Source organism: Phocoena sinus, chromosome 1 (assembly GCF_008692025.1).
Source record: "Phocoena sinus isolate mPhoSin1 chromosome 1, mPhoSin1.pri, whole genome shotgun sequence".
NCBI classification, from domain to species: Eukaryota; Metazoa; Chordata; class Mammalia; order Artiodactyla; family Phocoenidae; genus Phocoena; species Phocoena sinus.
In genome coordinates, this window is record NC_045763.1 from 20078277 (window position 1) to 20092131 (window position 13855).

Sequence of the window (13855 nt, forward strand, 5' to 3'; positions counted from 1 at the left end):
TGGCAAAGGGGGAGGAGACATGTCCTACCAGCTTCCATCCTGATGCCACCCAAGTGCACGCTCTGGCCCTTCCCTACCATCAAAGTGTGCCCCAGGAAAAACTCCAGAAACTTCAATATCCAGTCAGGATTCAGGCAAGAATACCTTCCACTCTAGCTGTTTCAAGTAGGAAATAAATCTCAATATATTCGGCTCACGAAACCACTGGGAGGGCTGGGGGTGTGAAGGAGGCCCCGCAAGGGTTCAGGGAATCAGGAAAGGCTGGAGCCGAGGGAGCTGCAGCCAGTGGCCCGGCGGCTCTCTGCTCCTAAGGTTGGTTCTGTGAGATCCGATCTCACTGGCAGAAGCCGATGTGAAGCCTGCTGGCCAAGGGAGGTGTGAAAAGTGGTTCACAGGCGTCCAGCCTCCGAGAGGGCACGTAGAAAGGGAGAAAGAAGGCGCTGAGACCACCGGGCACCCCGTTCTCCCCTGACACTCCTGTGGGAGGTGGGGGACAGGGAAACCGGGGTGCTGGGCCAGAGGAAACCTCACCACCGTGTGGACCGTCAGATGCTGTGTTGAGAGCAGACACATGTTATCTTCGATCCTCACGACAGCCGTGTGAGAGACAAGACTGAGAGGTGAAGTGACAGGACCAGGGCTGGACCCCAGGTCTGTATGCACATCAGCTTGGACCCTGCCTCTGGATGCTCCCTGAGCCAGGCTGGCGGTCAGGAGTGATTCGTTCAGCACCCATTGACTGAGCACCAACCATACACACCAGGCTGGCTGCCGGGTGCTTGGAGCATGGCAACAAACAAAACAACGAAGATCCCATCCCACGGAGTTGCATTCCACTGGGGGAGGGGGATACTGACCCTCCCCGCTCCCCAAAAATGTAGAAGTAATCTGTGTGGTGCTCAGTACTAGGAAGAAAAAAAAAAAAGCCAGGGCTGGGGATAGAGGGGGAGGCGGGCAGTGCTGCTTTATACAGGGGTGGGAGGTCAGGGAGGTTTGAGCAAAGGACCTAACGAAAGTGGGAGGAAAGACCGCTTGAGACAGAAGACACAGCAAGTGTACCCCCTCCTCGGCCCCGCCCCAGGCAGGGGGGAGAGTGAGATGTGAGAGAACAGAAGGGGCGAGGAGGTCAGTGTGGCCGGAAGGAGAGAGCTGGGAGATGAGGTCAGAGAGCAGGTGGGCACCGGGGACCTGGGGCAGGGGCGGGGGCTTCTGACTTCCTTGAGATGGAGTGGGAGGTCTGTGCAGAGAGAGACAAGATCACAGAGGCTGCAGAGACCCCCGGGGGCTGGGGCAGTCGTCCAGGGTCAGGCCCAAGAGAAAGCGGGCTCAGGGCTAGAAAAGGGGTGGGTGGGAGCTTGACAACGGGATGCACTTCCTCCTCTGTTTCCGAGGGAGGCCTGGGTTTGAGGCGTCCCCGAGTCTGTGAGTCTGGGTCCCGGGCTTGTGCATCCTTGTGTGATGTGGAGGGCTGGTGTCTCCAGGTCCCTGCCGGCGTCAGGCTGTGGCGCGAGTGTCCCCGGGCACGTGTGTCATTCCTCTGGAAGTGAGCCTGTGTCAGCTCTGTGGTCTGTGTTGTGCTGCAGGCGTGCGTATCTGAACGTGAGTATGTGGACGTCTGGTCTGGTGGGGAGCAGGCCTGTGTATTTCTTTGTGCATGTGTGGGTGCCTGCTTGTCTGTAGGGGGCAGCAATGGGGAATGTCTTTGATTTTGGCCCCTTCACTACTATCTAGTTCCCCTGCTTCCTCGACGTTCTGCAGAGCTCAGCTCTAATTTTTACAGCAAATCAGAACAGATGCCCCTGGGACCCAGGGGGGTTGGCATATGCTTCTTGGGGACTTGGGTTGAAGGTCTGTCCCGTGGGGTTATCTGACAGCTGAAGTAGGGAGGATGCCCAGCCCCTGGTTCCCGCATTGGCAGTGTTTTAAACCCAGAGGCCCCCTCCCTTCCCAGGGACCAAGTTGGACCAGGGCTTTCACCACCCAGTTAGGAAGACTGTCTGAAGTTTGGGCCCTGCCAGCCCTCAGGAAGAGTCAGATTCCTAAGCCTGGAGGCCTTCAGGAGAAGCCAGGACTTCAGCACTGTGGAAAGAGCACAGAATTAAGAGTCAGAGGGACCTGGGTTCAAATCCCACTTCTGTCACTTACTAGACATAGTAACTAGTTCATAACCATAGTCAAATGATGGCTTGGTTTCCATTCTGTAGAGTGTGGACCTACCTCATGATGTCATTATGAGGATTAAGTGAGAACTTACTATGTGCCAGGCCCTGTGCTAAGGACTTTGCATGAATCACCTCATTAAATCCTCACCATGACTCTCTAGAGTGGATGCTGTCCCCATTTTACTGAAGAAGAAACTGAGGCCCAGAGAGGTGAAGTTACTGGCCCAGTGTCACTCAGGGGGAATGGGGAGAGCCTGGCTTTGAAATAGGCAGTGTGACTTCAAAAGTAGCAGCGTGACACGGTGAATATAAAGCCGAGTGCCTGACTTCTTTTTTTTTTTTTTCTGGTACGCGGGCCTCTCACTGTTGTGGCCTCTACCGTTGCGGAGCACAGGCTCCAGACGCGCAGGCTCAGCGGCCATGGCTCGCGGGCCCAGCCGCTCCACGGCATGTGGGATCTTCCCGGACCGGGGCACGAACCCGTGTCCCCTGCATCGGCAGACGGACTCTCAACCACTGCGCCACCAGGGAAGCCCTAAAGCTGAGTGCCTGACTTCTGGTAGGAGTTTGGTCAGTGGTGGTTGTTATTACTGATGCCACACGGCTGTCAAATTCTTGACCCCCAAAGGATAGCTCTGGACTCTCTTTTCTCCTTTTAAATTTTAAAGAGGGCAGTGGAAAAGCACCAGACTCGGGAGACTGAAGTTCAGACCCTGACTCTGTGACTCATTCACTGTGTGACCTTGTACTAGTCACCTCCCCTCCCTGAGCTCCATTTTTCCTCATCTGTACAGTGAGGACACTCATTTCAGGCCTGCCTATAAGGATCAGGTGTGTACAAAAGAGCTTGCAGCCTAAGTTGACTGTGTCCTCCCCAAAAGACTTGTCCAAACCCCCAGTATGTCAGAATGTGACCTTATTTGGAAACAGGGTCTTTACAGAGGTGATCAATTAAAACAAGGTTATCAGGGTGGTGTCCTTATAAAAAGGGGAAATTTGGACACAGGGCCAGCCAGGCGCAGAGCGAAGGCTGTGTGAAGACACACAGGGAGAAGGCCATGTGAAGGCCAGGGTTATGCTGCCACAAGCCAAGGAACATCTGGGGCAATCAGAAGCTGGAAGAGGCGAAGCGGGAGCTTCCCCTACAGGTGAACGGGGCACACGGCCCTGCTGACGCTTTGATTTTGGTCTTCTGGCCTCCAGAACTGTGAGACAATACATTTCTGTTGTTCTAAGCCACCCACTTTGCGGTATAGGTTTCCGCACAATCCCAGAGTTCCTATGAAACCTTTTGTAAGCTGAAATGGTATAAAGCAAAGAAGCAGTTACTTAGAGCACATCTTGCTAACGGATGCAGAACATAAATCCAGTTAAAGCACAGATGCTCTCAGACACAGTTCAAAGCTAAAGTGGCTTGAGATGCTTTGATGCTGAGATGCTGAGGGTAGTTTCCCAGGAAGGAGCTTGGCGGTGCCACTCTCACCCCTGGGGGTGCACGCTGCGTCTATGACGGCTGCTGCTGCGAAACAAACGCTGAACGCTATTCTCGCTTTTTCGTCAATGCTAAAATCCTCTTTATTTATTTTATTCATCTTTTTTGGCTGCGTCAGGACTTAGTTGTGGCACTCAGGGTCTTCGTTGAGACATGCGGGATCTTTCGTTGTGGCGCAGGGGCTTTTTCTTGTTGCGGTGCTCGGGCTTCTCTCTAGTTGTGGCATGCGGGTATTCTCTCTCTAGTTGTGGCACGGGGGCTCCAGGGCGCGTGGGATCTGTAGTTTGCAGCACACAGGCTCTCTGGTTGAGGCGCACGAGCTCAGTAGTTGCAGCGCACGGGCTTAGTTACCCTGTGGCATGTGGGGTCTTAGTTCCCTGACCAGGGATCGAACCCGTGTCCCCTACATTGGAAGGCGGATTCTTTACCACTGGACCACCAGGGAAGTCCCCGAAAATCCTCTTTGGATGTCTTTCAGTTAGGGAAAACAGGAACTAACATAGGTCTTTCGTAAACGTGAAGTGGCATAAAGCATACTTTTGAAAAGCGGGGGATACGTGTTCCTTGTTACAGCAGCCCCAGGAAACTAAAACAGGCCTGTGACATAAGATCCATAATGCCCACCATTTTTTTTCTGGGGATACAAGCATGCACCCCATTGACGCTGTGAAGAGAGCGAGGTTCAGAGAGGTGAGGTCATCAGCCCATCACACAACAGGTGAACACCGTGCCAGGACCAAACCAGGGTCCTCCTGACCCCAAAGTCAGTGCCACTCTGCCGAGGAACAGAGCCTGAGGCTGGAGGCCAGGTGACCAGGTAAGCCTGGGGCAGCCCAGGAACGGGGGCCCGGCCCTTCAGCTTTGCTCTGCAGCCTTTCCCCATCCTCCTCTGAACTCTGGGGCAGTCACCCTGCCCCGCCTGCCTCCAGGGCTATTGGGTCTCACGGCCTGGGTCACTAGGACACACAGAGTATCCCCGGCCACCTGGCACTTGCAGGGGGAGGTGGCAGCTAGTGGCTCCCTGGTGTCAGAGCCAGAGAGCCAGGTTCAAGTCCTGACTCCACCTCTGCCTGATTGACTTGAGTTTGTCACCACCCCCTTCTCTGAGCCTCAGTTTCTCTGTCTGTGAAATGGGACCGTGAACCAAACTCTGCCTTCCCTGAAGGGTGGTCTAAAGGTACAGTGAGGTCAGGTGTGGGTAGAAGCTCAGAGACTGCTATGACGGGGCTGTTGCCTAGGCAGGGCCTGTGAGTGGAGGGTATAAAGTCCTGCCTGGGGTCCCCAGGGCACTGTGTCCCCATTGCTGGCTGGTGGGTCTGGTCTAAGGCAGAGTGGGAAGGAAGATGGGCCAGGTTTGGGAAGATTCTAAAAGTTCCGCCGCCCCACTCCAGCCCCCCTGGCCTGGGTCCTCTCTCAGCCCCTAGGGTTGCTGAAGGGGAGATGGATGAGGATGATTGACGGTTATAACTTATCAAGCACTTAGCCTGTGCCTAATTTTTGTTTTAAGGTAACTTTACAACAGCTCTCTGCAGAGTAGGTGATGTTGGTCCCATTTTACAGGTGAGGAAACTGGGGCTCAGAGAGACAACGTGACTTGCCTCAGGTAACACAGCCAAGAAGAGGCAGGGCCAGGATTTGAGGCCAGGCCTCACTCAACACACCCTGTCAGCCCAACATTTGGTGGAAACTGGGGTGGGGCCCAGAGAGGGGATGGACCTTGACTAAGGCCACATGGAAGGGCAGGGGTCGGACCTCAGGTCCAGGCCTTTCTTCCTCTTCAGAGAGCAGGGCTGAAGGGAGAGGCGGACACCCACGTGTTTAGCAAACCCCAGTTATAAGTCTGGAGCCTTTGCCTGCCCCTCCTGGTGTGGAGGAGGCCATGTGTTGTCAGGTGGAGGCATCAGGCTGGCCTGAGGCACAGACCGGAAGAGGGCCAGTGTGGCCAGGCCAGTGTCTGGGCTCTAAGAACAGACTGACTTCTGCCTGAAGCATGGCTGAAGGGTGCCTCAGTCAGGGGTGGCTCAGGCCCATGGCAATGTCCTGTGAGCATGGCATTCAGGCCCAGCCCTGCTGAGTCACCCCCAGGCAGAAAAGGCCCAACGCCATGTCAACTCCACTGCCCAGGAAAGATCGGGAGAGGATGTCTTGAATGCCGCAGCTTTATTGCAGTAAGTTTGTCGATTCAGCTCATTACATTTAATTAGAATTATTTAATTAGAATCTTAATAAAAGAGTAAAACAGGAAGGAGGCTGAGAAGCAGAGGTAAGCAAATCTGTGCTGAGTGTATGCAGTAGACCCAGCTGGGCGGTGGAGTGGCGCAGGGGCTGCCAGGACATTTGCCTGGAAGGTTGGGGATAGGGGTGCGCATGTTCCAGGACCGCCAGGGCCCAGGGATCTGGCAGTGGGGAGGAGGGAGCTGAGGGCCTGGGGCCGGGCTCTCACCCACCCATTCCGTGTGCCAGCTCCTGGCCTGAGGACACTGGGCCTGTGGAGATGAGTAGGACCCGTTTCTTGCCATCAAGGGAAATAGACAAGAAGCCAGTGCCCCCCGGGGGACAGAGTTCACTGCAGCAGCCGTAGACGGGTGTCTCACCTGGGCTGGGGGTGGAAATCTTTCTAGAACGTTGATGCCTGCCTGCGGTGACACCTGAACATTGAGTTGCAGTTACGACGAGGAGGAGGAGAGCTTCGAGCAGGCTTGGGGGAGGCTCCTGTGGGAGGCAGGAAAGAGTGGAGGTTCAGAGTAAGGACCTGGATCCAGGTGGCTGGTTCCCCATCCCAGTGCCACATCTGTGGGCTCTAGCAAGTTACCCCACCCCTCGGAGCCTCATTTTCCTCACCTGTGAATGAGATCCACAGCGGAACCCGTCTCCTAGGGCTCTTGTGTAGTTAGATGAGCTGATTCACGGACAGCATTGGACCAGCGGCTGGTACATGGTCAGTGCTATGTGCACTAGCTCTTAGGATTCTTCTTCTTCTCCTCCAAGGTGAGATGTTCAGGGGTGGTCAGTTACACATGTCTGGGTGGGGGTCTAGCTCTGATGGTCATCAGTGAAGCCACGGGTGTGGGTGGGCACCTCAAGAGAGAATGGTGGGCACTGCTGCCACCCATCACCTCTACTTCCTCTTTCCTCATACCCTGAAGGACCCAGTTTGTTCAGAGATCTCCCCCCAACAGAGCCCTTGCTCTTCCTGGCAGCTGATCCCACACCCCAGCTCCAGAGGGGGTCTGGTGAGACTCAGCCAAGCATTGTCCTGGCATTCCCCTGCTTCTGGATCTCAGTGACGCTGGAGAGCCGGCCTGATTCCAGAGTCAGGGGAGGTTCTCCCTCTCCCCACCTCCCTCCCCCTGCCTCTCCCATCTCCCCCCTCCTCCTCCCCTTTCCCTCCCTGTCTCCTCACACTCTCCCTCTTCCTCTCCCTCCTGAGAACCTACACAAGCAGGTGGCTCCATTGCCACCCCTTAGGAAACGAGAGCTAGGATAAAGCCAGTGATGTGCTGGTGTTTTTTCCTCTCCAACTGAAAAAAAAAAAAAAAAAAAAGCCCAGATTTGTAGGCTTGCTGATTTCCATGGTGTAAATATCTCCTCCATAGCCAATTTCAAACTGCCAACATGCCACTGAACACAGAGTTAGGTTACACACAATCACCTCTTGCAAGCCAGCATGAACCAGCTCCAGTACCGCTAGATGTAGTCAACCCGGAGGAGGGCAGAACTGAGAGAGAAGAGCATGGGCACCTCTGACAGCACTGGGAGTTGCTGAGAGCTGTGCATTCCAAGAGTCTGCCTTCCCTGGACCTCCACTGTCGCAGAGTTTTCTGTTGCTTGCAGCCAAATGCATCCCATATGCTGTGGGGATGCAGAGTAAGAAGAGAAGAGGACCCAGGGTCAGCCTCAAGGAACCACCAGCATGAATGCGGCGGGCAGAGGAAGAAGAGGCGGTGAACTCAGCTGCCACTGTAGTTTGACAATGCAAAGGATCATGCTTTGCATTTGGTTTTCCACAAACTTAATCCTACTGCAGTAAAAGATAAGAGAACTTTTAGTCCAGTTATAGAAAGTTCCTAGGCTCCAGTTTATGCCTTGAGTCAAGAATTTAGGTATTGAAGTTTGTTATTTTTTTCTTTTAATTGTGTCATAGAATTATGAAATTTCTTTTCTAGTGTCACAGAAGCAGCCACCCATCTTTGAAATCATGCCATTTTTGTGTCCAATGGCCGTGGCCACTGAGGCCCTCACAGCTTTGCATTCAATGGCACTTTTTTCCAGATGGCCACATGCCATAATTTAATTAATTAATTTAACTTAATTAGCTGTTTCACCACTACATACCACAGGCTGCTAGATTCTCATCCTGGATACTAACTGGATTTTGGCCACCTTCAGCCCCAACTAGAATAGATGATTATTTCCTTCCCTTCCCTGAGGGTGTCTTGTCTGAAACCCACCAGGTCAGACCAATTTCCAAACCAGTCAAGTTTCTTGGTTGAAAACAATGGAAACTGATGGTCATTAATTTAAGCAGAACAGGAATTTATTGGAAGGATACCAAGGAGCTCACAGAATCGACTGAGAGCGAGGCTCAGGGAAAGGGCGGATGTGAAGGAGGCTGGCAGCTCAGGACACAGGCATGGGGCCCGTGTGGGCAGTGTGTGGTTCTGGGGCTGCTGCCAGGGCCGCCTTCGCTGGGCATCACGGCCTGGGCACGGCCTCTGGTCCCCAGGAATGAGCCCCGCCCCGACTGTCCTCTGTAGCACCGTAGTGGTCCCTGAATTCAGGGTGGGCTCCTGATTGACAGGTGGAGTCTGGTCACGTGCCTGGTCCTACTGACCCGGGGGCATGTCAGCCTCTGCAATGGGAGGGCAGTGCCGCCTTCCTCTAAGATTCACCCCACAGGGGAGTCCCCCAAACAAGAAAGGGGTTTGAATGCTGAGCAGGAGAAAAAACAAAATCATAAAAACGGCAAATATTCACCTTGGCTAGGCACCGTGCTAACGTTTTGCCTGAATTATCTCTCTTTTTTTTTCAAACATCTTTATTGGGGTATAATTGCTTTACAATGGTGTGTTAGTTTCTGCTTTATAACAAAGTGAATCAGCTATACATATACATATGTTCCCATATGTCTTCCCTCTTGCGTCTCCCTCCCTCCCACTCTCCCAATCCCACCCCTCCAGGCTGTCACAAAGCACCGAGCTAATATCCCTGTGCCTTGCGGCTGCTTCCCCCTAGCTATCTACCTTACTACGTTTGTTAGTGTGTATATATGTCCATGACTCTCTCTCGCCCTGTCAAAACTCACCCTTCCCCCTCCCCATATCCTCAAGTCCGTTCTCCAGTAGGTCTGCGTCTTTATTCCTGTCTTACCCCTAGGTTCTTCATGACATTTTTTTCCCTTAAATTCCATATATATGTGTTAGCATACGGTATTTGTCTCTGAATTATCTCTTAATCTTCAGAATTATTTTCTGAGCGGCATTGCTTCTATCAACCTCACTTTACAGTTAGGGAAACAAGCTCTGAGCTTCTTTATCAGTAATAACCCCAGACTTTTGGGGTACGGTGAAGACCAGCCTGGACGCCTCAGAGCCAGGCTTCTGGAGGTTGCCCTAAATGGGGCGTCACAGAGGTGGAAGGAACCTGTCCAGTCTGAGCACTGCCTAATTCTAGATGCTACTGCTGTTGGCCTGCCTGGGCCAAGGGGGCACCATCCTGGGGACGGTGGCAGACACAGCTGAGCCACCAAAAGCAAACGGTGTGTCAGGAACGTGTGCTTTCTGGTGGGCCTCAGCACATGGGCCGTCTGTCACGAAGCTGGCTGCAGCCAACAGCCTGAGGTGGTGCCCACTGCTATGTAAACAGAGATGCTGGGTTCTGAGAAACAGAGGTGTGAGCCCCCCTCGCCCCACAACTAGGAAGAGGAGAAGGCATCTGAAAGGGAGAGAGAAGCCAGCCAAAACCCAAGCACTGACCCAGGAGCCTCCTGCTGGTGGCCCAGGTCTCCCCCATCAGACCAGGAGTTTTTGAACCTGAGTCGGGGCAGGGAGTCTCCCCGCTTAGAAGAGGCTCCTGCGAGTGGAGTGTTATCTCTTCCAACATATCAGGAGGTCCTGTGTGCAGGGCTATGTCCCCGATCTCCGACTGGGGCTTCTAAGGGAGGAGTGTCTCTTCCTTCAGACTAGGGGCACCTGAAGGCAGGGCTGAGGGTTCTAAGAAGTCCATGTCAGCGAGAGTCGTGCAGTTTGGAGGAGCAAGACCAGCAGAGCTGGCTGGAACCTGGTCACACTGAAGGGGAACTGAGACCCAGAGAGGGGCAGGGGCCTGCAGAGTTCATCCCCCAGGGGGTAGCTGTCCAAGACAATATCCTAGGACTCTTGCCTCCCAGCCAGGAGGAATTGGGATGACAGGGGAAGTGTGGCCTTAGGAATGCAGCTCCCAGAGCCAGGCAGGAGGGGGCAGCTCTGTGGGGACCAAGGCTTGGCCCTGGGCTGCCGACCCCACCCCTTGGAAACGCCTCCGGTTGTTCTGTCCTGGATGTTTGCATCCTTGGCCAGGTTCCTGGACAATTGCCTCATCCCACGGTGGCCTACAGATGTGCACAGCTGGAGGAGGGGCTCTGGGTGGAATCCAGTCCTGCCCCGTGCCGGCCTGGGCCAGGGAGTTGGGACTCTGGGTCCCAGTCCCCGCCTCCACCTCTACCTGGTTGTGTGGCCCTGGGTAGGGCCGTGGCCTCCCGGGGCCTCAGTTTCTTCTCTGTCTCATGGGGGAGACTCTTCTTTCATCTGATGTTGACTGAGGAGCCGGGCACATCCAGCGGTCCCTGCCTTCAAGTATTTTATGCTCCTTGGAGAGCTGACATCGAGCATCTGTAGCAGTTTGTGGAGCTCTCGGCATACAGGGGGCTTCACAGGAAGCGGTTTCATTTTTCTCCAATCTCTGGCCCCAGCTGTGCGGTGGCAGATCCCAGGGTGCTGTGGTCACTTTGTTATCACGAGGCCATCTGTTTGAAATCCCAGTCTCAGAGGCAATTCAAAGCTTTTCCTTCCTTTGTCCCCAGCCACCAGGCTTATGGGACTTGGAAAGTAGTGTGTATGTGTGTGTGTTACCCCGCATGGGGGGCTGGCAGCAGGGATGCTGGTTCTTTCCTGGTGTCCTGAGTCTAGTATCTTAGAGTATTTGGGGTTCCATGGTCTTCTCCTGGGATACCTCCCCCCTCCATCTTTTTAAAATGAAATTTTTTGGGCTTCCCTGGTGGCGCAGTGGCTGAGAGTCCGCCTGCCGATGCAGGGGATGCAGGTTCGTGCCCCGGTCCGGGAAGATCCCACATGCCGCGGAGCGGCTGGGCCCGTGAGCCATGGCCGCTGAGCCTGCGCATCCGGAGCCTGTGCTCCGCACTGGGAGAGGCCACAACAGCGAGAGGCCCGCATACCACAAAAAAAAAAAAAAACAAAAAAAAAAAAAAAATGAAATTTTTTATTTTTAAGAAATTGTGGTAAAATATACATAACATCAAATCTACCGTCTTATCCATTTTTAAGGGTACAGCTCAGTGGCATTAAGTACATTCACAGTGTCGTGCAACCACCACTACTGTCCATCTCCAGAACTTCTTTATCATCCCAGGGTAAATCCCCCTCATTTTAAAATGATAGCTGTACTGAGACATGATTCACATAACATACAAAACACCCATTTAAAGCGTACACGTTAGTGGTTTTGAGTCCAGTCACAGGGTTGTACAACCAGTATTACAATCAAATTGAAAACATTCCATCAGCCAAAAGGACATTCCCTTCCGTGAAACACCTCAACCCCATCCTTCGCGACCAGCCCTGCCCCTTAGCCGACCACTGATCTATGTTCTGTCTCTATGGATTTGCCTGTTCTGGATGGTCCCTATAAATGGAATCACACACCACGTGGCCTTCTGTGTCTGGCTTTTTTCACTTAGCATAATGGCTTCAATGTCCGTCTATGTGGTAGCAGGTGCCAGTGCTTCATTCCTCCCTCTCCATTCTTAAGGTGTAGCCTCTCCGGTGTAGGCGCTGAGGGAATCAGGGCTCAGCAGGCAACAGCTCCGTGTTACCACCCACGGCCGGGCTCCTCTCTGTGGACTGATGCTGCTGGTGGCCCAGCCAGTGACCTCAGCGTGGCAGGTGTCTGAGTGCTGGCTCACCGCCTTGCACGTGTGTGCATTCTTCGTGGGTCCTGAGGGGTCAGTCCCTCCCCGCTCTGATCGTCAGTTTCCTCATTTGTCAAATACCTTTCTGAATTTATTTTACTCCCATTTTACAGATGGCCCAGAGAGGGGAGGCAAGACAGTGGCGCCCAGGCCCCCAACACCCAGCCCAGGGCTCTTTCCTCTACCCCTGGCCATTGTCCTGTCAGGAGCCTGGGCCGGGCCAGCCCCAGGGGGCTCACAGTGGGCAGTTGATGTGGAGGCCCAGCTTTCTGAAGATGAGCGGCACTGGGGTTCTCATGATAGTCGTGCCGGGGGTACCGCAGCCTGAGCCACCTCCCCTCTCTGCACCCATCTCTGGGCCTGCCTGGGAGCTGACTCTGATTGTCCTGGGGCTCCATCGATGTGTGTAGACTGTTCCCCACAGACACCAGGCTCCAGCAGTGCCACAGCGTTCCCAAGGGGCTCATACCCAGATCCCTGCATCCCATACACCACGTGGTGGGATCTGGGGCCCAGCATGGCAGTGGTGGTGCAGTTTGGGCTGTGTCTGGGCTCGCTGGGCCTCTCATGCCCACTCCTGGGCAGGGCTCTGCCTCCAGGCCTCAGGGCCTGGGAAGACAGAGACCAGATGGTCCTTAATCCAATCTCAGATGCAGAGTCACATCCCTGAGCCCCAGCCCAAGGCTTAACCTTGACTCAGGTTCCAGGCTAAGATCCCAAACTGTCCCTAGACTGAGACTTGCCCCCAGCTCCATTCCAAGCCCTGATCACAGTCCCAGACTGAGCCCTGCCCCTGGTTCCAGGCTGAGCCCTTACCAAAGATTAAGCTCTAAACCTAGCCCCCAATCAACTTGACTCTGGTCAGAAACTCAATCAGGAGCCAGCTCTAATTTCAGTCCTGATCTCAGTCCTTGGCTGAACTGTGACCATGGCCACAGACTGATCTCTACTTTCCAAACAACAAACTAACCCTTGACCTGAAATGTAACCCAGGTGTGAGCCCAGGAGCCCTTCACAGGGCAGAATTTGTGCTGGACCTAGAAGGAACGTTAGTGCTTCACTGGGCAGACTTGTGGGGACTATGTGCATGGAGGCTCAGAGAGGGGGAGTGCAGAAGGAAGTGGCATCTCAAAGAGGAGAAGGGAGTGGCCCGGGGAGTACTGCTGTCCAAATGGGGAGAGGGTGGAAGGACTCCGGACTAAGAATCCATAGCTGTGGATCTAAGCTAGGCTCCCTCATCTATTGTGACCTTATTTGGGAGGAAGCCGCTGGCCTCTCTGTTGTTGCGTCTTCATCTCAAAATGGATCCACCTGGGCTTCCCTGGTGGCACAGTGGTTAAGAACCCGCCTGCCAATGCAGGGGACAGGGGTTCGAGCCCTGGTCCAGGAAGGTCCCACATGCCACGGAGCAGCTAAGCCCATGAGCCACAACTACTGAGCCTGTGCGCCACAACTACTGAAGCCTGCGTGCCCAGAGCCCGTGCTCCACAAGAGAAGCCACCACAATGAGAAGCCCACACACCACAAAGAAGAGTAGCCCCTGCTCACCGCAACTAGAGAAAGCCCGTGCGCAGCAACCAACCCAATGCAACCAAAAATAAATAATGAATAAATAAATTAATTTTTTAAAAAAATCATAAAAAAAAAGGATCACCTGCTTTCCTCTTGGGTCATGTAGCTCCCTGAGAGTGTAGTCAAGATATCTTGCCTTTAGGTCTTCTTACACACTGACCCTTTGCCTGGACCGCTCTTATTTCCTTGCCCACTCCTGCATCCCCAAAGCGAAACGCCCCTTCCTCTAGGCAGCCTTCCTGAAGTGCTTTGTGGTGGACATAACATGAGCCCTGATCACCCTTCAGTGAAAGATTTGGTGCCCTGGGTCTGGAGCGCTGTCTGCAGGCAGCCTTCACACTTCAGCAGTCACCCGCTTCAGGGCTGCCCACATCCAGTGACTGATGGCAGGAGGAGAATCAAAGACCTCCTTGCAGCCATCTCCGACGAACTCCAGACAACTCC